The following is a 22,212-nucleotide window of genomic DNA, read 5'->3' on the forward strand; positions in this document are numbered from 1 at the left end:
GTGTGGTGAGTGCTCACAAGTCCCCTGATTCCCTTACTGCTGAGCCTGCATCAAGGTTTCTGTATAACAACTTTATATCTAGTAATTAAAGGAACAAGGCACAATATATTCCTGGTCCCCCACTTCCTGCTGCTTGAAATGGAGGCCTGCTTACTGCCTCTGCTTGGCTGCTCTCTGGCTGCCCCCATCCAGCAATTATTTTGTCAGTTAGAAACCAACCATTGCCATTAAGATCTGCATCATTCAGCCCCACAGTCATTAACATCTCTTCCTCCCCAGTGTGCGTCCAGCTGATGGCATCTGTCCCATACAGCTCCCATCTGCTTGAGAGCCAAGAGTTGCATTGTTTCAATTTACATACATAACAGTCATTTTCATGAGGGAGGATTTGAATAACAGTAACAAATACTGGATTTAATCAGACTGCAGAAAAATATCAATCTTTTAAAACTTCAAACTCTGGAATGACAAGGTTGGAAATTGTGTATCTGATATCACTTGTCAGGATGGGTTTGTAGTAGTCATTGATTAATGGATTGTCCATTTATTGCTTTTCCCCCCTGATGGTTCAATAACGTATGTGTTAATCAATGATGGCTTTGCGCTGAGACAGAAATGCCAATATGAGACTAAGTGTGTTTCCTGAGGACAGAGTCCAGCTGAGCATCTCAGTAACAGAAAATAATAGTCACAGAAGACTCATGGATCACTCGCATCTCAGTGTTGGGGGAAGAGAACAGTCAAGAGACATTTGTATCATGAATAGCTTTCTAATCGCCTATGATGGGCATGCTGAATTTGAGACCAATCAAGCTAACAAGACAACTGGTGGTTTTGTTTGTTTTTATTTTTGTTTTCTTCAACCAAGCACCAACTAGAGTCATCTGGGAAGTGAGATTGCCAATTAAGAGATTGCCTCTATCAGATTGGCTTGTTAGCATGTCTATGGGACATTTTCTTGATTAAAGATTGATGTGGTCAGTAACACACCTGGGAAGGGGTTCTGAGTTGTATAAGAAAGGTAGCCAATGGATCTGGAGAGATGGCTCAGCAGTTAAGAGCACTGGATGTTCTTCCAGAGGACCTAGGTTCAATTCCCAGCAGCAACATAGCAGCTCACAACTCTCTGTGACTCCGTTCCAGGAGATCCAACACGTTCATATAGGCATACATGCAGACAAAACACCAATGTACATTAAGTAAAAATAAAGGAAGGAAGGAAAGAAGGAAAGGAGAGGGAGGAGGGAGAGAAGAAGAAGAAGAAGAAGAAGAAGAAGAAGAAGAAGAAGAAGAAGAAGAAGAAGAAGGTAGCTGAGTAAGCTGTAGGGAGTAAACTCGCAGGCAGCCTTCCTCCATGGTCTCTGCTTCAGTTCCTGCCTTTAGGTGCCTGCCTTGACTTAGTGTCCTGACTTCCCACAGTGATGGAACAAAAATGGAACATAAACTGAGAGATGTGAGATAAGATAAACCCTCTCTGCCTCCAAGTTGCTTTGGGTCGAGACGATATCCCAGCAATGGAAACCTAATTAGGAGACCGTTCTCATACTTTGTGCCAGCTCTGCTCTCTCACATACAGTGTGTAGGAATCACACGTGTCTGTGTGTGAAACTGTAAATCACTTGGCTGAACCTCAGTTTCTTCATCCATAAAATGGATATTCAATCAGGCAAAACACTAAAGAACAAATAAAAATTGTTGTCCTGTCCTTAGGCACCTAGACCAGACAGGCTGCGGTTGTTTGTATAAAAATAGCACCCATGGGCTTGGGCCACAGTTGGTGAAAAGGTTTGGAAAACTTCGGGAGGTGTGGCCTTTCTAGAGGAGGTGTGTCACTGGTAGAGGGCTTTGAGGTCTCAAAAACCCACATTACTCCCAGTGTATGTACTCTCTCTCTCCCCCTCCCTCCCTCCCCCTCCCTCACTCATCCCCCCACCCCCTCTGTATGTGTGTGTGTGCGTGCACGCACCTGTGCTTTATGCTTGTGGATCAAGATGTAAAGCTCTCAGCTACTGCTCCATTGACTGCTGTCATGCTTCCTACCGTGGTGCTAATGGACTAACCCTCTGAAACTGTAAGCCAGTCTCCAATTTAAAAACTTCCTTTGCTAAGTTGCCTGGATCATGGTGTCTCTTCACAGCGACAGAATAGTAACTAAAGTAATTGGGTGTAAAGTAAATAGAAACTTATCCTTGTTTGTTTCTTTGAAAGAAATGTGGCATATACTGTCTAGCCTTTCTATAATGGTTTGTTTTTAAATCAAGTGTACATTATTACTCTTTTCCATGTGGTGGGTTCTGAGGAAAAGGTCTTTCTTTACCGGTCTCCAATCTCCACACATATACTTTTATACCTCATTTCTAACAGATGAAAATGTTGGTCTGGGAGAAAAATTCAGAACTTATAATAATAATTCATATAATACATATAGAAGACCATTTAAAAGTTTCTTTTATGACTTGGAGGATGACTCAGTGGGAGAGCTTGTACTTGGCATGTGGTGGACCTAGGATCAAATAAATAAAAAATAAATACATGGCAAAAATAAAACAATGAGGACAATCATGAAACAAGAGAGGCCTCTTGAAATTCAGAACATTTTGGTAACACACATTTTAAACTTAATATAATTATTGGAAAATGACATCAAGGAAAAATTTGAAAGAACAATAGAACAGTAACAAAACCCTAAGAAACTAGAAAATAAGAGAAACAAAGAAATGTAGATGACCAGCATTTTCAATTAATAAAATTAGCAAACAGGCCTCTAAGAAACAAGAAGAATGTTTTTTTTTTAAGTCCCATGTTGGACCCTGCTGTTAAGGTCAAAGTCTAGCACTACTGGATTGTCCCTGAGCATGGTGCTATCCCTAACCCTAACCCCTAACCCCGAAGTAACCCTAACCCCTAACCCTAACCCTAACCCTAACCCCTAACCCTAACCCTAACCCTAACCCTAACCCTAACCCTAACCCTAACCCAAACCCTAACCCTAACCCTAACCCTAACCCAAACCCTAACCCTAACCCTAACCCTAACCCTAACCCTAACTGTAACCGGGTTCCTTCCTCCCTGCCTGATCTGGGAAACCCCAGGCAGGTCCTCTATAGAGTATCGCTTAGCCCTTGGGGAGACTATAAGCCCAACCCTTTCCTGATAAGAAACTTGTTCAGTACACACCTGGGGATTCCTAGAAATACTCTCCCCTCGTGCTAATGAGATGTAATTAGAGGCCTGAGTTTGGACTGTTAGACTTGCTCCCATGGGAGACTTAGCACAGTGCCTGCAGGAACCCGACCCAAGCAGTCAGTGAGCTCCTGTACAGTGAAGAGCTCCTGTCCTGGTTTCTTCATGGGCACCACCGTCAGAAGCAACACTGCAGGTCTTCAGGACCAAAGTGGCCAAGCAAGTTGAGAACCCAGCCAAGGCAAAGCGAGTCCTCTCTCAGCTAGAAGTGGCTCCAGAGGTCATGGATACTATCATCTCCTTGTAAGTCACTGCTGACAGTAATCACAACTTTCCTTGTGGCGACTACCACCCTTTCTCAGGCCAAGTTCATCAAGTCTGAGCCAACTCAGTGCTCCTGGTGGGGGAGTGTGTGTCACAGAGAACTACCCAATCTGGATGTTATGAACGGATCAGACAATAAATAGTCCTCAATCTCTTCCATCAGAAATTTGGTAAAGGCTACTTTCTCTTCATGCGAAGTATTTGGTGGCCAGCTATTCATCCTCATCCACAAGTAGGAGGCAGAGAGAGAGAGAGAGAGAGAGAGAGAGAGAGAGAGAGAGAGAGAGGGAGAGAGGGAGAGAGAGAGACGATAACATGGGCTTTGAAACCTCAATGCTCATACCAAGTGACACACCTCCTCCAACAAGGCCACACCTCCTAACCCTTCCCAAACAGTTCTACACACTGGGACCCAAACATTCAAATATATGAACTTATAGGAGCCTTTCTCATTCAAACCACCATGTTCTACTCCCTGGCCCTCATAGGTTTATGGCCATATAATGCAAACTGCACTTCCCTAACTTCAAAAGTCACCATAGACTTTTACAGTCTCAACACTGTTTTAAAGTTCAAAATCTCTTCTGAGAGGCAATGTACTCTTTTAATTGTAACCCCGTGTAAAAGCAAATATTAAATCACATACTTCTAATATGCAAGGGCACAGAATATGCATTACTATTTCAGAAGGCAAATATTGGACCAAAGGAAAACCGAAACCGAGCAGGACAAACTCCCAATCTTGTAGCTCTATATCCAATGTCAATGGGCAGAGATGGTTCCCTGCTCCTACCTTAGCTGACTGCAACGTACTTCTCTCTCTTCTGCTGGCTTTGCTCTCCTTGGCAGATATCCCATGGCTCTAGCATCTCCAACATCTTGGGATCTCCAACAGCATAGTCGAGGCTTCACCTTCACAGCTTCATGCCATGACCTCTCAGAACCATCATGCAGGGACTCCCAGACCATACACAGTGGCTCAGTGGCTTTAACTAACAACAGGGGGGAGATTCTACAATCCCTTTACTGCTGTAACCTTCATGTCTCTAAATTCAGAAGCAGTATGGCTTTGGAGCAGTATCTGAGAGCTTACATCCTTACCTGCAAGTAGGAGGCACAAATACAGGGTGCCAATTTATTTTAAGCACTAATTCAATCCTGCTTGATGGACATTTATAGCCCCATGAGTCAGTGCTGCCTTTTGTTACATATACATCTTTATTATATGTGTATGTGGTGTGTGTGTGTGTGGAGGTGTACAAGATACAGTGTACATGTGAAGGTCAAAGCACACTTACACTTACAAGAGTTGGTGCTCTTCTTTGACCACTGTGATGATTTGAATAAGTATGGGCCCCAAAGACTCCTGTATTTCACTGCTTGGCCCATAGAGAGTGGCACCATTAGGAGGTGTGGCCTTGTTGGGGTAGGTGTGGCTCTGAGGTCATATATGTTCAAGCTATGCCTACAGATCCAGATGTAGAACTCTCAGCTTTTTTCTCCAGCACCATGTCTTCCTACACACTGCTACCATGCTTCCCACCATGATGATAATGAACTAAACCTCTGACCTGTAACCCAGCCCCAAGTTAAATGCTTTCCTTTATAAGAATTGCCATGCTCATGTTGTCTCTTCACAGCAATAGGACCCTAAGATCAAGCACAGACCATTTGGCTTGGCAGTCCGTGCCTTTACACACTGATCTATCTATCCCACCGGGCCCTAAAATAGGTTTTTCTATTCATGAGGGTGGGGTGGGGTAAAAAAGATGGAGATAATCTCAATCCGTTTTCCAGTCCACTAGGCTTGTCTTAATTGGATGGGAAGCTCCTTGCTTCTTCCTCCAAGTCAGATTTTTCTCGCTAGGTTCACTCTTTGTTCTACCCCGTGGAACCATGGACCATTGGCATAGATTCAAATAGTCTCTCTCCATCAGTGATTCCAGACTTGGCAGCACTGAAGAGTCAAGTATACCACACAGGATCTCAGGCCTGCAGAATCAGGACTTCTGAACTTCCAGCCAAGGAATGTATATTTTTTTAAAGTTACATTGACTTACTTAATCCACAGCCAGATTTAAGAGTCACTGATCCACAAAATGCCAAGTAATTGTTTTATTAGATTTAATAAATTGGCCAGCTGGAATAGACATGCTCCTATCTCCCAGGCCTTCGCAGTGCATTTTCCTACAGATCTAATCCTTAAGTTCAAAAATGTGAGCGCGACCCTTCCAAAATCAGCAAAATTATATATAGAGGAAGAAAATTGAGTTTGAACTGAAAGTGAATTGATCCTGAAAGTGATGGCGCTTAGAGGCCCCTTGCTTGAACTTGTACGTGTCCCCATAGCCACACATCCTTTAATTACAGGAGCATGATACTGTAACTGCAAATCCAGGGAAGCACTACCTCTTTCCACATCAATTGCTCTTTAGCCATGTTGCCCCTGTGTTGAGTGAGTGGCATGGGGACCACAGCTAAGGACACTAATGAAGACACATATAGCTTTGGATAATTATGTAGCTCTGAGGCAATTCCTAGTTTTGTTACTGCCAGCTGTAACTTCCAGGTACAATCCAACCACCACCTGGGCTTACATACCTAACTTGAGAAACGAAAAGTGCCACGTTCAATTTTACCTCATATTACGCCACAGCACTGGGGACGACAAGGAAAAGCTGGGGCCAGTGAACACCATGAATAAAGATAGAGGGTTTAAGACTATGCCCTGCCATGGTTCTGGGGAGATGGTTCTGTGGTTGAGAGTGTTTGCTGCCCTATTATGAGGACTAGAGTTTGGAGCTCAGTATGCACAACCCCTGGCACTCCAGCTCCAAGGAATTCCACTTTCTCTTCTGGCCTCTGTGGGCACATGCACTCACACCCACGCAGACAAACATAAAATAATGACTCAATAGTGAAGAGCTCTTACAGAAGACCCAACTGCCAAAAACATCCATGCTATGGGATCCGGTGCCTTCTTCTGGCTTTCTTGGGTTCCTGCCTACTCCTGGTGCATATACACTCATGCAGGCACACACATAATAAATGAGTCTTTTGCAAAAGGAGGAAGGGTGGCCGCGGTGGCACATGCTTTAAATCCACCTCCTTGGGAGGCAGGGGCAGGTGGATATAATGAGTTCCATGATAGCCAAAACTACAGAGTGAGACTCTGTCCAAAACTAAGCAAAATCGGAACAAGACCTGAAAAGCAATGACACTAATAAGCCTGCTAACATGGAAGGGTTTTCCAGAAAAGCCCACAAGGCCTCAACCATGAACAAAGGACTGCAGTTAACTAAGGGATACTGAGTAGGAGAAATAGTCTTCCCCAGGGAATAACTTCTCAGTTGGTTATCCAACATTAATCAGTCAGCCATTAAAACATACATACATACATACATACATACATACATACATACATACATGTTCATATATGTATATATACACACAAGTAATATTAAGCAGAGTGAGCAGGTTATATTTTTCAGAATTTCTCTCTCTCTCTCTCTCTCTCTCTTTCTCTCTCTCTCTCTCTCTCTCTCTCTCTGTGTGTGTGTGTGTGTGTGTGTGTGTGTGTGTGTAACAATTAAAGAAAAGGAGGACACGAATTTGAGAAGGAAAGGGAGAGAAACGATGTGATTTTATTATAACTTCAAAAACTAAAAAAAATATTATGTGTTATTAAAAATAGCTCCCTGAAAACAACCAAATCCTGAATGGCCTTGAAATCTCCTAGCTCATCTGTGAAAGATTGTCGAGAGAAGTTTCCACAGACACAGGAGTGCCACAAGACCAACAGTGAGTGGTAAGTCTGGAAGGAAGTCTTCTGCAGTAGGACTCTTAAGAAACATCTTGGATGCACCAAACAAGAGAGAACACCGCTTTCTCCTTTCAGTCTCGATGTATAAAGGATAACAGGAAAAAAAAATCATCCTCTTATGCCTGCATTATCAAGTAGTTGGCAGACAAATTTTTACTAGGGAAGATAAGATAACTGGACAGTAAACTTTTTTTTTCTTTAGAATTTTGAGGACATTTTAAAATTTGTCAGTTTCTGGCATTTTCTTGTGGGGGTGCTTTATTTTATGATTCTAAGTGAATATTTAATATTTCTTCTTACTTAGTAATTACATTTTTTTCTGAAGAAGGATCTCTGGAATTGTATAAGTTCCGGGGCCGTGAGCTCTGGAGTGAAGTCAGCACCTCACCCCCGCACTCTGATAATGGATGTGAAAGACCCTAATGGGTTTGCCCTTTGCAGCTGCCTCAGTCTCCTGAAAACCAAATCTGCTTATTATTAAGTCAGCAAATGCACCGTTGATGGATTGTAATGACTCTAAAGGAATCTGTGTGGCCAGAAAGATAAATAATACATCGTTTAGACGGTTTTGAACTCTTCACAATGTTTTGGAAGATGCCATTTGTTAGAAATGAAAGAGAGATTAGGAGGAAGGCTACATCATGCTCAAAGACAAAAATACATAAACAACTAATTGTGACTAAGCATGCTGGGTCAAAGGTGGTTTGTTTCTGACTTCTCTCCCAGGGAAATAATATGAAATCATCTTTGTGTCCAAAAAAGGCAGCTGAGCAGATCCCAGTCTCCTTTCTTGCAAGGTGGTAGTAACCTTTGGGATGGTTTGGGGCGTCCCAGGAAAGAGGAAAAGGATATAGGAGAGAAATTGTCCAGTCTCTCTTGCTGTCAGTTCATCTAGGTCTCCATGCCTGCAGAATCTCACTTCCAGCGTATAACAGATGTGAAAGGGGATTCTAATTCTCCCCCAGCCCTGTCCTGCTTTAACCAGTCATGATAGTTACCATCCAGGCTCTAAAAGCTATTTATTTGAAATTCTCTGCTCTTAGTGTCTTTAGTCATAAGGTTTACTAAAAATAATCACCTTTGTCTGTAAAAGTTTGGGATACACTGTTTTATACAACATTGAGCTAATTTCCTACATCTGTGCCCCATTGCTTCTCAGAGCCTTTAATAATCAGTCTTTAAGTGCAGGCTACGGACTGGGGTTTGGAATGCTTCCCAGCTTGTTAAATCAAAAGCCCCCTTTTTGAGGAGTTAATATTTCAGGGACTGTAACTTTGGGAAACGCCGTTTTGGACCACAGCAACATGAAGTAAGGGGCTATAAATGCTTTCTAGTACATAAAAAACAAGCAAGTGTCATGATATTACCATAATAACTGTCATTGTTATTAACAAGACCATGATTGTCAAAGATTGTCTAATCTTTCTACTGGGTCCACTGAAGCTATCAGTGTAAATTTCCACTATGACAATTTTATTTCACAACAAAAATGAGAGGAAAAAATTCTACAGACTTCTTCTGTAAGCTCTTGTCTGTTGCCTCAGGAGATTTCATTACTTTTTTTTTTTTTGAGACTCCACTGCATTTATTAGAGGATGTAGACTGTTAAAGCAATCACCATCAACCCCCTACAGATGGATATATATATATATATATTTCACAGAAACAGAAAATATAATTATGAAATCCTAAGAGGCAACAGTGAGCCTAACAAATCTGTGGAAAGTGCAGATGGAAAGGACCAGTATTCAGGGATTACTTCTGAACTCAAAACATATTCCACAACTACAGAGATCAAAAGGGTGTGGTACTAGGGTAGAGGCATAGTTCAATGGTAGAATGTTTGTCGGTTCAATCCCCTAAATGTGGTGTTGTCATAAAGACAAACAAATAAACCAAGAGAGTGCTGTGCAGTGTCCAGAAATAACCGCCCACATAAGTAAATGTAAATAAGTTACTTTTGACAAGGGTCCTGAAACCCTTAATGGAGAAATGTAACTTCTTCAACAAATGCTCTTTGGGAAAAAGTAGATATCCATGAGTAAAAGAGTGAAGTTGTGGGCGCTGGAGAGATGCCTCTGAAGTTAAGAGCACTGCTTGCTCTAGCAGGACACCCAAGTTCAGGTCCCGGTATCTACATGGTGGCTTTCAACCATCCACAACTCCAGTTCCAGAGGATCTAATGTCCTCTTGTGACCTCAGAGGGCACTAGACATGCATACATGCTACCCAGACATCCATGCCTGCAAAATAGTCAGACACAGAAAGTAGATACACCTAAAATGTTTTAAACAATGAAGCTGTACTCGTACATGACATTGATCTTGGCAATGACTTCTTGCGCATGGCAACAAAAACAGTCGCAAAAGTTAATTTAAATTTTATGTGACTCACAGGAAATCAAAGAAAGGTTAACTTTCCATAGCTTAAAATAGTCCGAATCTCTTTCATGTTTTGTAGTTGGTGGTTATATGCACATGTGAAAGGCTTGTGTCCTTTGACCTCTACTCACCCCAGACACCCAGACTATCCCTAGTGTCAAGTTGGGGACTCCACTGTCCTTAATAGTCCTTAGAATTTAGGCGGCCTTCATATCTTATTTATTTATCTTTATTTTTTCAAATGTATCTTATTTTATATGCACAATGTTTATTATCTGCATGTATGTATGTGCATCACATACACTCTTGGTCACTATGGAGGTCAGAAAAGGTCTGTAGATCTGCCGGAACTGGCATCACAGATGGTTGTGAGCCACCATCTGGAGGCTGGGAACCAAACCCAGATCCTCTGCAAGAGCAACAGATGCTCTTAACCACTGAACTATCTCTCCAGGGCCTTGGTTTGTTTGTTTCAATACAGGGTTTCTCTGTGTAGCCCTGGCTATCCTGGTACTTACTCTACAGACCAGGCTGGCTTTAAACTCAGAGATCCACCTGCCTCTCCCTCCTGAGTGCTGGGACTAAGGCCCGGATCTACTTGTCTATCTTTGAAACAAGTTCTGATATGTAGGCCAGGCTGGCTTTAAAGTGCAATCTTCCTGTCTCAACTTCCAAAGAGCCAGTATTGCAGGCAGACCACCATGTCTGATTCTTAGATAGCCTATGCCACCATGCCAGGTTCTTAGAGAGCCTATGCCACCATGCCAGGTTCTTAGATAGACCTTAGATCTGATGATCCATCATCACACTAGAAACATCAGAACAAATATCAGCAAGGAAACCAATGCCATTGCATCCAAGAGGCTGCTTTTTCATTTTACTAAAAGTTTATACCTCACTTAAGTTGTTCAAAGAAAAGCTCCATCATAGTCCAAATCATAAAGTAACTTTGTAATTAGAGCATACCACTTCTGCCTAGTTATTTTCTAGCATCTAATGGGGGGGGGTGGGTCTGAAAACAATGTAGATTTGATGAAGGGATCCCAGGAGGCAAAAAGATTTTCCCAAGAAAGGTACAATCCTTGTCCAGCTGAGTTAGCCTTTGTCATATAAAGTGTACTATTTCACACTAGAGGAACAAGTGAATACAGAATTAAAAACTAGTGTTTAAGCCCTGAAGTCTTGAATAACTCCTAGAGGATATGGTAGGACAATCGTCATCCATCAATTTTTCCAGGAAAGGAAATGGCCAAGTCCCACTTTTGCATCTCTCTACTTTTTTGGAAAGATCTGGGTAGCAAAAAGCTTCACAGACCACGTAGAGAAAGGAAGAAGATATGTAAACCTTCTGCACAGTGAGCTCCTGTTTTCCCTTCTTCTTGTACAGCATTGATATTCTCCTCTGTTCCCTCTTCATTTCCTTTGATGCTCTCCTTCCTGGAGTGACGGCAATGATGTCACCAGCTGGAGCATTAAGGGCAGAGCTCTGACTCAGGCTGAGCAGGGCCTGGAGAGAAAGGACAGAGGGAAGAATTCCTCACAGGGTTTTGAAAACCCTAATTATTTCTCCATGTTTACATGGGGATATATGAGCTCCCTATGAACTTACAGGTTTCTGGCTTCTTAAAGGGGGCAGAGAAGATAAATAAACCAAACCAGAAAAGCTAGAAGGCCTGGACCGGGCATGATGGGGCATGCTTTTATGGACAAGCACTACAGAGGCTTTGAGTCTGAGGCTAGCCTGGGCTACACAGTGATACCCTAGTCTTAAAACCAACCAATCAAACAAACAAAAAATGGGAAAGCTGGTTCAGCATCATTCTCTTCCATTCTTCTAAAATTCTTAGTTTTTTGTAAGAATGATGCCAATTTTGAGTTTTGTTCTAGGATGGATGAATTGATACAAACCTTTTCAAGAATTATTTTTAAAAAAAAGAACAGAGTAATAAACACCTCCTTTCTGGTCACCCACAGTGGATCATTTTCCTACACTGTGACAATCTGATTTCTTTTATTCCCTTCCTACTCTTAAAATATATATAAAATATATCTCTCTATTTTTGCCATTGTATTTGGAAACAAATTCAAGATACGCCACATTCTTTTCCCAAAACACTTCAGTATATATTTATAGAACTTAAGTTTTTTTTAAATTGCACTGTCATATTGCTAGAACAGCAAAGCTGGGGCCATTAGAACCAACTATTACTCTTTTACATTGTAAGATCAGATCTGAGGCTCTAACTCATCTGTCTGGGTCCACAGGCTCAAGGGAGGAAGGTGGGATGCGTCTCTCTGATATATTTCTGCCTCCCCAGTCATTTCTTCTCTCACCTAGCCTCCCCCAGAACACGGGAGCTTTGTAGGGAGTCTTCATTTCCAACACAGCTTTCACAAGCTCCCAACTGTGATGCGTATTATGTGTGCATACATATGTATGTAGACTGAGCAAACCACTTGGGTTTGGTTTAACATGCTTGTGCATTACATATTATCTAGTAGCCTTATTCCCTGGTGTTCCTTCCATGGTCCTAACATGAAGGGACCACAGATCAGACAAACAGTGCGAAACAAAACGCAGCTGACAGGTGTGAGATTTTACCTTCAATCTTCTTCTTCTTCTTCTTCTTTTTTTTTTTTTATCAAGCTACTCCCCTCCCCTCCCCCATCTCTCTTCAGACAGCAAAAGTACAAATGTAATTCTGCTGACTCATTTCTCTTTCAGCTTAGGAAGCCACCTTCTTGAGGTAACTGCCTAGACAGTTCAGGACATGCCTTTCTCCCTCACTTAATTTCCCTCTGGATGGCATCTGGGATTCAGGAAGGTAAGGAGGAGTGGGTGGCTCCTGCTGGCCTCTACTCAGGTGATCCTTGCTCATTTTTTTTCCCCATGCTATCCCTGATGCTGTTCTAGCATGGCTCCCAGCTCTCGGGTCCATCTGGCTCCTCTCTCAAGTATGATCTTCAAGATGTCCCCTGATGCTTCTGCTCAGAGCCCAGAATGGTTGGCACAGCCTGCTAGCGTGCTTCATAAAAACCAGGAGCCTGGACGCTCAGTTGTGGCATGTGCTGGCATCTCATTCATTTTATCTGGACCTGCCTGGCCTCCATTGGTACTCCTGGCTCTTGGAATTTCTGAAATGCAGTATCTCTGAAGAGGTTGCAATATTCCCAGGACACATTTAGTAAGATGGCAGTCTCTTGCTAGCCCTGGAGTACACCAATAATATGTTACTAGTAGACCCATCTCTGCCCTGATTTTCACACGGAGTTCAACCATGTAAACCTAGGCACAGACAAACCTTGAATTCAGAGACTCTCCTGCCTCTGCCTCCTGGGTGCAGGGATCAGAAGGATGCACCACTATGCCCGATACAGAGCACAGTCTCAAACACAAGAGTTTGGTGCTTCTTGATCACTTCTCATCTTGTTTCTGCATGGTTCCACTTAACTTACACATGGCACTTGATAGCCCTTGGGGACTGACACCTAACACAGAACCAACCAATCTGTTTGGTGGCATACACTTCAGGCTCTAAGCACCTCATAGGTTTGCATAAGAAATGACAAGAGGGGCTGGAGAGATGGCTCAGTGTTTAAGAGCACTGCCTGCTCTTCCAAAGGTCCTAAGTTCAATTCCCAGCAACCACATGGTGGCTCACAACCAACTATAATGAGATCTGGTGCTCTCTTCAGATGTACATGCAGGCAAAACACTGTGTATATATGATAAATAAACAAATTTTAAAAATGACAAGAGGCAGGATTACAAGTCACTGGGGCTCTTCTTTTTAGGGGGTACCTGTGGCATTTAATTTAGAAGTAGGATCTAATAAATGTTTACTATTAGCCCTATAATTATTATTAAGGCAGTGTTTTCTAACCCGCTATCAATCAATAAAACACAGACATTTATTATATTTTAAAATAGCCTTGGCTTATCTGGGGCAGGACAGATATTAATCCTCTAAACTACCTCCCTTATTGGGACAGGGTTGGGGCGGGTATCCCATATCTATCCCAACCCCATGCCATCTGCTTCTAATAATTTCTATCAAGCTACCTCCCATCCACAATCCCAAATACTTGCTAATGTTCCCCATCTGGGCCGAATCCTCCATCCACACAGCCATGTGCTTCTCCTCCACCTAACCCATGGCTCGGCCTTCCTTCTCCTCTGCCTGGCTCCTCTTATCTCCTTTTTTTCTTTCTCTTTCTCTCTGGCCCAAAAGCCCAGGAACCGTAACCATGCCTAACCCATTTGCTCTGGCCAGGTGTGTTGGCTTTTTATTGGTTAAACAGGAGCAAGGTTTTAGGCAAGGTTACAGACACTTTGGGATATATGAGTCTACTCATCTGGGCAGCAACCAGGCCAACCCCCAACAAGTACCTTTAATAAGTACCCTGACCAATAACTGAAAATGTGGAAATACACCTTCTTATCATCCCCCAGGAGTGCCATAATCATCTTTTTTCTTTACCAAACATTGGTCAAAGCTCCAGCCAGCTTCATGAACTGGGAGTCACATCCCTACATGGGGTCAGAAAATTGAGTTTAAAATTGTGGGAAAAGTTGGCAACACTAAGAAGGCTCAAGGACAGGCAGTGAAAAAAAAATTCAAATCAAGTATGTAACGAAGCTGAGATGTTAGTGGGTGGAAGCACTCGTGTTAGGTCAGTACCCTTGGTTTAGAACATGCAACACAAAGCACTTTGAACAGCACATGCTAATACATGATGCAACGCCAACAAATACTTCATCTGGTGCACAACTATTGAATATTGATGAGTTTCATTTTTTTTTTACTGTGCATACTGAGTTTTCTGCGCAAGAGAAACATAATGATTTAATTATGGAAAGCAAAAACGTAATATTTTCCTACCATCCTTCCTTAACACGTAAGTATTAAATTACTATATTTTTAGATCATATTCTGTTGAAATTTTTATTTTAAAACTTGCCGTTTGAGTTTCTGATGGGTTTCTTGGGCTTGATGGGTGTGGCGACACACGCCTTTCATTCCGGCCCTGGAGAGGCATCTCCTCAGCCTCAAAAACAAAACTTTAAAAAAATTTGAGTTTTCACTTTAGATGAAGGCAGAATTTCCACTAATTTTTGAAATGGTCTTAAACATGCCTGACTTTGCATTGCATATTTGTGAAAAATGGCTTTCTCAGCATTAAGTGTGGTGCAGTCAAAGATCAATTGATTCTGGGGAAAGAAGTGGAAGATGCTCTGTGTCCTGCAGAATCTAATGTTTAAGTAAGCTTTAATTTTTTTAATCTAAAATTAGACAGACATTAATATCATTAATATAAAAATTTGTTTTTGACTTTAACAAATGCCAAACCAATATATATTCCAGATAATTGTTCTAAAATATAGTTCTTTATGATTCATGATTAGTTGAGTGGTTTCTATTATTAGTTTGTACACCTATATACCCAGGGTTGTGTAAATTTTGGAGGCAAAAAAAAAAAGGGGGCGGTTGTAAGTGGAACAAGCATAAGAGGCTGTAGTCTAAGCAGAGGGATGCAAGCAGTGCATTGAAACAGCAAACATGAGGAAAAAGAACGGACTTAGTGAATAAGCGATAAACTTGAGCTGTCCTGTCATTACTAAGAACTAACTGAAACAAAGTGAAAAATAATCAATAGGAAAAGAAATGGTCTGAACACTCACATGCACTTGAAGAAAAGGAAAAGTATTTGCTTTACATAAAAGTATTTCTTCACAAACATGAATGTTAATGGATTGAAAGTTTTTTTAAAAAATAAATAACAACTCAAGTTGTCACCACATGAGGTGGTGTTCACCTTTATTTTATTTTTGATTTAATTTTTTTCTTTTTTTTGTTTAATTAATTTATTCAGATTACAACTCTATTGTTATCCCATCACTTGTATCCTCCCATTCCTCCCTCTCTCCCATTGTCACCCTATTCCCCTTCCCTAGGTCTATGACCGAGGGGGATCTCCTCCCCAACTATATGGTCATAGGCTATCAAGTCTCATCTTGGTAGGCTACTTATTCTTTCTTTGAGTGCCACCAGGCCTCCCTACCAAGGGGAGGTGGTCAAATAAATATGGGGCACCAGAGTTCATGTCAGAGTTAGTCCTTGCTCTCCACATAACTGTGGAGAATGTCCTATCCATTGGCTAGATCAGTGTAGGGGTTCGATGTTTACTACTTGTATTGTCCTTGGTTAGTGCAATAGTTTGAGCAGATCCCCACCCCCGGGCCCTGACCCACCTGTTATGATGTTCTTCTTGTAGATTTCTAAGACTCTCTAGATCCTTCTATTTCCCCATCTCCTATATTTCTCTTACCTAGCGTCCCAGTAGGATGTCCTCACATCTATCCCAATCTCCTGGTAAGTGAAGACTTTCATGGGACATGCCTTTAATCCTATCTAAGACTCCCTAGAACCTGGGGCTCCAACTCCTAATCCCCTTTCTAGAGACCCACTTCCTCAGGCGGCGAGGCCCCACCCACACAGCTTTTTTTCTCTTTATTTTTTTATTAATTTATTCATATTACACCTCAGTTGTTAGCCCATCCCTTGTATCCTCCCATTCCTCCCTCCCTCCCGCTTCCCCCCACTCCCCTCCCCTATGTCTGTGACTGAGGGGGACCTCCTCCCCCTGTATATGCTCATAGGGTATCAAGTCTCTTCTTGGTGACCTGTTATCCTTCCTCTGAGTGCCACCAGGCCTCCCCATCAAGGGGACATGGTCAGAAATGGGGTCCCAGAGTTTGTATGAAAGTCAGACCTCACTCACCACTCAACGGTGGAGAATGTCCTGTCCATCGGCTAGGTCTGGGTAGGGGTTCGAAGTTTACTGCCTGTATTTTCCTTGGCTGGTGCCATAGTTTGAGCAGGAAGGACCCCAGGACCCAGATCCACCAATCATAACGTTCTTCTTGCAGGTTTCCCGGACCCTCTAACCAAGCAAGTGAAGGACTTACTTGAAAAAAATTCTAAATCTCTGAAGAAAGAGATTGAAGAGGACATCAGAAGATGGATGGATCTACCTTGTTCATGGATCAGGAGAATTAACATAGTAAAGATGGCCATCTTACCAAAAGCAATCTACAGATTCAATGCAATCCCTATCAGAATACCTACAAAATATTTGGAAGATATTGAAAGATCAATTCTCAACTTCATACGGAGAAGCAAAAAGCCCAGAATAGCACACAGCTTCCTAAAACAGCACTATGAACTGGGGACCCAGTGTTGGAGCACATGAGCACTCAAACCACAGCAGAGATTCTGGCCTTTGCTTCATCCATGGCAATCGCCCTGACCACATAAGTGAGTCTTGTCGGCTTCACCTCAAGGGGCTTGCAGAACCCATGAAGCGTCAACACTCCTTGGCTCCTTCAGTCCTAGGCACCAACCTCATGTGTTCATCAACAGCAGTGGGGACAGACAATGGTCCTTCTCCTTTCTTGGTGTAGAAGCTCAATGGAGTTATGGCCTCCCACGTGCTAGGCTGGTGCTGAGCAGTATTTCCATCCTTCTTTCTATGTTTTATTTTGAAAAGAGTCTGAGTCAGTTTCAGGCTGACTCAGAACTTCTCATCCTTCTGCCTCAGCCTCCCAAGTAGCTGGGTGTTCTAGTTTGGTTTTCTGTTGCTGTGATTAAACCACTCTGACCAAAAAGGAACTTGGAGGATGAGAGGGTTTACTTGCCTTATACTTCCAGGTCACAATCTATCATGCAGGGAAGTCAAAGCAGGAAGAAAAGCAGAAACCATGGAAGAATGCTCCTTACTAGCTCACTCTCTAGCTCGCACAGCTAGCCTTTTTTTTTTTAAAAAAAAAAAAAAAGGTCCTGACCCACCTGCCTAAGGATGGAGCCACCCACAGTGGTCTGGGTTCTCCATCAAAAAGGGAAGTGACTGAAGTGGCTGGTGGAAGTAGGAGGGGAAAGTTGGGAGTGCTCACAGGATGTGAGAGAGACAGTTATTCAAATGAGGTGACTCATTGGTCCCAGGTGACTCCAAGGTTGTGTCAAATTGACAACAAAAATAACCAATACACTGAGATTACAGGCTTGCAACATCAGAGCCAGGGGCTTTTAGCTTGTGGAGACAGCATCTCACTTTGTAGCCAAGGCTTATTTCAAACTCACGTAAACCCTGGGAGTTGGATCCACAGGTGTGAGCCACCACATGCAGAACGGTGGTCCTTTGAAACACTAAGTCAGATTCCCTACTTTGCAAAACCCTCCAGTGGTTCTGTTTCATCTTAATTTATACTGAAAATCCCTAAAAGGGGCCGATTTCCCCCTATATAATTGTTCCTGTCCTTGTGTGGCTCTCCCCTTACGTCACTGTTCCTACTGTTGGAACGTTTGCTCTGTCTGAAGCAAGGAGAGAACACTCCACCTCAGGACCTTTGCATGTGCTGTGCCCCTGTTCTGAGGACCATCTTCCCTCAGAGTCACATGGACCGTTTCCTTGCTTCCTTAAGGACTCACTTCATCAGATGGGATTTCCAGACCATCTAAATGCGTAGACCAACTCCTAAGACAGCTCTGTCATACCATGGTGTGTGTGTGTGTGTGTGTGTGTGTGTGTGTGTGTGTGTGTGTGTGTGTATTAAGGTTTTTATTGCTGGGACAAAACCATCATGAACAAAAAGCAAGTTGGGGAGAAAGGGATTTATTTGACTTATACTTCCATATTTCTGTCAGGGCAGGAATTCAAATGGGGCAGAATCCTAGAGGTGGGGGGGTTGATGCAGAAGCCATGGAGGGGGTGCTGCTTACTGGCTTGATTCCCATGGCTTGCTCAGCCTGCTTTCTCTCCCCCCTTTTTTGATGTTTCTGCTAATGACCATTATCTATCTATCTATCTATCTATCATATATATAAGACAATACAGCAAGAAGAACCATGAAACAATCAGCAATTATATAAATGCTACATTCATAGTGTTTTGGCTATTTGTATTTGGCAACCTTGAAAAAAATATCTTTCCTATCTTGGTGAGTTTAAAATTCTGAATGTAAATCAATATATATCATATTTCATCTCTATCAACTTAAGACATCTATCTAGACCTAAAAAACATCATAACTCCTAAACAACTAAGCATAATTGTGAAACTAAACTATCTGGTCTTCAACTCCATCAGAGACTTGAGAAGAAATAAAATTTATTGCCTGAGTAAATAGGAAGTGCAGCTTAGCAGCTTCAGAAGTGAAAAAAATATTATGGAGACGGCTTTCAGCCTGCTTTCTTATAGAAGCCAGGACCACCAGCCCAGGGATGGCACCACCCACAATAGACTGGACCCACTCCCATCAATCTCTAAATAAGAAAGTGCCTTACAGCTAGATCTCATGGAGGCTTTTCCTCAACTGAGGCTCCTTTCTCTCTGATGACACTTGCTTATGTCAACTTGACACACAAAAGCAGACGATATTGTATGTGTATGTGTGTGTGTACACACACACATACACATACATATATTGAGTCTGACTAGTGATGCCCATTGCAGTGTGGACTAGTTTTATTGTCTTGATCTAACCATAGCTGCAGGGAGTTCATGAGTGCAATGGCCAAGCCATTTCAAGAGAACAGCACTGCTCCCCATCCTTTGGCTCTTACATTCTTTCTGCCCCTTCTTCCGTCATGTTTCCTGAGCTGGGCAGGCAGCACTGTTGATACCGATGCCCTATTCAGGAGTGAGCACTTTAACAGTCTCTTATTCTCATCACTTGGACCAGTTATGAGTCTCGGCATTAGCTGCACCACTGCAGAGAGACTGGCCAAGGCTGAGGACAACACACTTTACTTTTCCTCACAGCACTTGCCACTCACAGTTGTATTACAGTCATCCATTTGTTTATTAGCTGTCTCTTATATGTGCTAGACGTTCTAATAGGACAAACTTAGAGTCATTTTGGCTCACTGTATTTGTGTGTCCCCCAATGCTAGCACATTGTCTGACAGACCATAAACACCATAAATAGTATTTTTTATAAATAAACCTAATTAGACTGAAGGAACGTATGTATGTTATTATTATAACCACGTAAAAACACACACCTGTGAAAACAAATTTCATTATGGAAATGGCTGTGCTAACTGTGGTATGTGGGAGATGTAAATGTTTTCCTTTCTGAAGACTCCAACCCTCAGTACTGCAAAAAGAAGAAAGCATTCTTGCCTGAGAATTCTTTAAGGTAGTTGTGTGGCTTCTATACATATTTGGAAATTACTATTTTCCCATCTTATAACAAACTATGTGATGTTCAAATGTAATAAATTATAAATAAAATCTGTCAGGAAGTTTTCAAGCTTGCCTGCTGGGTTTTGTTTGAAGTGATGGTACAAACACAAGTGAGAAGCTGTGTCTTCGTATGCCATTCTCTTTCTCTGTGTCTCTGTCTCTGTCTGCTCCTGTGTCTCAGTGTCTCTGTGTCTTTCTCTCTCTCTCTCTGTCTCTCTCTCTGTCTCCCCCTCCCTCCCTCCCTCCCTTCCTCCCTCCCTTCCCCCTCTCTCTCTCACACACTCTCTCTCTCTCTCTCTCTCTCTCTCTCTCTCTCTCTCTCTCTCTCTCTCTCACACACACACACACACACACACAGACACACACACACACACACACACACACGTATGGATGATTTGCCTGCATGTATGTCTGGGCACACCATGCATGCTTAGTACCTTTGGAAGCCAGAAGGGGACATCAGATCCCCTGGAACTGGATTTACGCGGCCTGATGTAGGTGCTGGGAGCCAAACCTAGGTAACAGCAAATGACCTTAACCAATCAGCTATCTCTCCAGCTTCCGTCTGACATTCTTAAGACATTCAGAGGCAACAGGGCACGGTAACACACTCGTGTAATCTCAGCACTCAGGAAGGCAGAGGCAGGTAGATCTCTGTGAGTTCAAGGCTGGCCTGGTCTACAAGGCAAGTCCAGGACAGCTAAGGCTACACAAAGGAACACTGTGTCAAAAAACAAAAACAAACAAACAAATAAGCAAAACAAACAAAAAAAGGGGAAAGAAAGAAATACAGTGGCTTGTGCTTGCATAATTTTCCATATTTTAAAAAATGAGTTTGCCAAACACTGCCTTTTACCCCTCCTATGTCTGGGTAAATGTTCCCCTAATGGCCATTTTAGAAGGTGCTGCAACCTTTAGGAAGTAGGATCTAGCACTCTAGTTAGGTCATGGAAGCAGGTCTCTGAGGATGAACACTGAGGCTCCAGCCTACCCTCATCTTCCAGTTTGCTTGCTGGCTAACATAAGGTCAAGAATTAATGAGTCACAGTATACTGTTCAACATGGGCTCAAAAGCAGTGGGGCCAACAGACCCAGACTTTCCTACACTGAAACCAAGACAAACCTTTCTCCTTCATCATTTAATTATCTCAGGAATTTCATTACACTAATACAAAGCTAAGAAACACAATTCTGGAAATACATACAATGAAAATCAAACTTATATATTTAGAATAGTTTTAGGGTTACAGACACTTGCAAAGGTTCCCAATAGTCTCAAAATAACCCCACCTAGTTTCTTGTGTTAATTTATATCTTACATTAATATTACATTAATATTCAACATCTATTATAACTGAGGACCAGGTATTGATATGCTATTGTTCACTAAAATGGACACTTTATTTAAATTTCCTTAGTTTGTCCCTAGTGTCCTTTTTCTGTCTCAGTGTCTCCTCTAGGATATTCACAGCACAGCTGGCTGTCCGTCTCCTTGGACTCTTCCACTGAACTCTCGGTTCCTGGAGGCCAAGCGTCCTCATCAGTATCAATGTCTTCTGAAACAGGACCTCTGCACATGTTGACTGTAATCGACCCAGTTTCTATTTTAGACCGTCAACTATTTGATGGAGTGGTTTATTACTTGCTTCTGAGTAGCACTGTCTGCCTCAACATCTATCCCTCCCATATGAACAGAGAGATTTCCCTCGGCCCTGAGGTTTTGTGAAGGGCTGGCAGATCTGTGGTGCAAGGCTAACTTCATAGGAAAAGCTGGTCCTGCAGCTGGGATACCACCTGTGTCTCATCCTGGGTTGTCAGAAGAACTGGAAGGAAAATATCCCATTGCTCTCGGCTGCTCCACCTTGGGCTGCATCCCAAGGACACTCTGAGGCCTCTCTCACAGGCATCTGTGGGGATCCCTAGATGAGCTACAGGAACCCTCACCACACATAATAATGAATACTACCAGATGGCTGGGGCCTATTGTTTTATTTTACATATCCAGTTCTTACAAGGTGCAATATTATGCAGCAAATAAGCTTATCCCAATTTTAGTTTGGGGAACCAAGGCACAGAAAAGGTATCCTGCAAATACGCAAAGGGTGAGGAACAGAGCTAGAATCTGGACTCAGAACTGCCAAGGCACGTGTTCTTTGGATGCACATCCTCCAAATCATTGGTTCTCAACCTTCCTAGTGCTGCGACCCTTTAATACAGTTCCTCATGTTGTGGTTACTCCCAACCATAAAATCA

Source organism: Acomys minous (genome assembly GCF_964271855.1).
Source record: "Acomys minous genome assembly, chromosome: 4".
NCBI classification, from domain to species: domain Eukaryota; kingdom Metazoa; phylum Chordata; class Mammalia; order Rodentia; family Muridae; genus Acomys; species Acomys minous.